We start from the raw sequence: 3008 nt of genomic DNA on the forward strand, positions 1-3008 counted from the left end.
TATGAGACAAGGATTTCCTTTAACAGATATCAATATTACTTGCAAAATCAAATAAGCTTTACCCCACCCCATTAACAAGGTCACTAATTCTTAGAGCTTGTTCTGTGCTTAAAAAGGTGGTGAGCTGGCCTAGTATTGTTCTGCCCCACTCATCTATTAAGAGCATATGTAGCATCACATCCAATTTCTTCTTTCCAAGAGTTTAAATTTGCCCATATCTAGGCACATCTCTACCTTGTTGTCCCTCTAGACCTACATCACTAATTTAAACAAGCAAAATTAACCAAAAGCCTAAAAAAGAAATTACACTTTTTCCTGGTAGAGTTTTGCCAGTAGTAAAATATAATTATTTTACTACATATAATTAACACCTATCTGGTGCTCTTCACATGTCAATCCTCACTGAAAGGAATGCTCTTTCTTACATGATACATTGGACTAGTTAGAACTATCCTAAAAAATACCCTTGATTTTGCTTACAGTATCCCAAACATTTACATAAAGTGCTCTATGCTGTGCTTAAGGGTTCACAAGGTGTGTTTTGTACCAGGAACACTGAAAGTCTCAGCTATTCATTTTTCCAGGTCTTTGTGACAAAACTTTAATATCACAACATGAAGAAAATAAACAATTAAAGGGCTTAGCCAATAGTATTGACATCCATTTCATTCAGTTTGCTTTTCTAGCTTGCTAATTGACTGCAGGGATGAGCTAACAGAATAATGGCTGAAGAGATTGCATTCAAATATTTTAAGGCACAGGCTGAACTCAGGATTCCATATAATGCTAAATTCTCAGACTTACATACTTAACTGCCCTCTATTTTGGGACTCATTTGGAATGTTCCCTCTTGCTCAGTAATTCACTGTCACAGCACTTAAATGCAGAGCTACAGATGTTCAGGACTGCCTCATACTTTCCAGACTCTAAAGGAAGAATTATTAAGAATAAGAGCTTTAGCTAAGCTAATATTGTTTTACCAAACCAGTTTCTCTTTAGATTCCTGTGCCGCTACACTTCCATCAAAGAATCTAGGACTGTGTCCTCCCAAGCTGTGCAAGTAACATTTGGAATACAAAAAAAGATTACATGCCTTGTCTTGACAGAAGTAATAATATGCTCTAGGCTACACTCGATAGGCAGGCTAGGCCGAGCATGAACCAAAGCCAGCTGCCTGTTTTAGAGAGAATCTCAAAGCTACACTGACTTTGCTGACACCCACTCATCTACCTATGAATTTTCTCTGGTGCACAATCTGTGTTTCCCTCTGACCACACCTTGTAAATGAGACATGCAAGCACATTGATCCTCTCCTTTGCAATGGGACCAGGCAAGGAGATGAGCTGCAGTAATGGACCACATACATGCTGACAAGTATATGAAGTCACTAAGTCACAGTAATCCAGTGATTTCTGATTACTTCTTTATATCCTTCAACATATGTTCTCAAAACCAGTTCAAATGAAGTTTAAACATTTGGAATCATTCTATCATGGCAAAATGAGGAATTATTATATAAAAGCCTTTCTTTCCCCATCCTACCCATCCCATTTGTATGCACTGTGTGCCACAAGTCATGTCATGGCTGTGGACATGGGCCCAGGGAAACAGCACTAATTCATCCCACTGACACTGAAGCTGGGCTAGCACACATCTCATTGGGTAAGAGCCTTTCCAAAATAGTGACTTTTACACAATCAGCAAGTAGTTTTCCTCTAAGCCTGTAATGGCCTGGCCACACAGCATAGACATTAAGCCACTGGCTTCATGTGGACTAAGTCTAGAGACAAAATTTGTGTATGTGAAAGATTATGAACTGTATCAAACAGCTACTTACATTAAGTCAGTGAAACTGTAATTTCAGTAAATATGTGCATTGTTACTGTAGAATTATCTTAATATTTCTTTTATGTGAAACCGTGTGCACACGTTCATAAATTTTTTTCTACTGCATGATAGTACCTCAGATCGTCAGGCTTGTTTGGTGCTCAACAGTGGAAGTATAAGCACACTTAAAATGCTTCAAATTTGCTAGGAATAGTACTGATAATTTAATGCTGACTTCTGCCATTCCTAGTTCCTCAAGAAAACAAAACAAGCCAACCCTCCAAAGTTTAACTTGCATTCCTAGAGCAAACAGACTACTATTGGTCTGTAGCCATACAGAGATGCAGCAGCATATACAGAGCAAATGCTGATGATGCTTCCATGAAGTTGAATCTATCAAAATGCCTCAGCTTATGAATTTTACATGAACTGCACAGAGAAAAAACAAAACAAAAACCCCCAAACAGCTATAATTGCTTCCACAGAGCATTTTGCATTAGTCCAATCAGCTGAACGTAGCATCAAATATTAGGGTGGAATGGGAAAGCACGTGTGTATAGAGTCGACAGCAGAAAGCACACGTTTAATGGATAGGTGAAGAAAACCACCGACCCTCGGCACAGGCAGGAAGCAGAAAATGAACGGTGTTGTCACATAGTGCCACGAGGAAAGAGAAACCATTTCCTCCCAGACACTCAAACCGATTTTGAAGTTCTGAGAAGCTTATTACTCTGCAGATTAACTGAACAGTGCCAACCCCCCAAAAAACTCACCAAGCATCCCAAGTACCAATGTTTAGCCCTTTAAACTGTTAAAAACGGCATTTACAGCCCCCACTCACCACAACCTCCTGGGCCACTGCTCCAGGTCCCCAGGGCGGCAGGTGGCTGCTTGAGACAAGCGTGAACTCTCCTTCCTGAGCTACCTGCCTTCGCTACCCAACAAACTGAGGGCTTCACCCATCTCCGAGGCCCGGGAGAGCCGAGCCCCTGCAGCCCCCAACACCAGGAATGTGCCACACGGCCCCCAAACCCCGCCACCACAGGAGGAAACGACATGATTCCCAGAGCTGGAGCCTAACGGATGGGGAAGCGCAACCAGGGGAGCGTGCAAGGTGGGAGGTGGCGAGGCGGCCGCGGGGCTGAGGGGAGTGAGGGGCTGAGGGGAGTGAGGGCAATGAG

General features: G+C 42.1%; 1 long non-coding RNA gene across 1 annotated transcript in view; it reads right to left on the minus strand.

Moving 5' to 3' along the window:
• Window positions 1-3002, minus strand: part of LOC115947984 — a 487803-nt gene extending 484801 nt beyond the window's left edge. Inside the window, exon 1 of the long non-coding RNA XR_004081838.1 lies at window positions 2669-3002. This is a non-coding gene — a long non-coding RNA (uncharacterized LOC115947984). The remainder of the gene's footprint in view (window positions 1-2668) is intronic.
• Between the last annotated feature and the right edge of the window lie 6 nt (window positions 3003-3008).

The sequence above is a fragment of the Geospiza fortis genome, unplaced genomic scaffold, assembly GCF_000277835.1.
Source record: "Geospiza fortis unplaced genomic scaffold, GeoFor_1.0 scaffold403, whole genome shotgun sequence".
NCBI classification, from domain to species: domain Eukaryota; kingdom Metazoa; phylum Chordata; class Aves; order Passeriformes; family Thraupidae; genus Geospiza; species Geospiza fortis.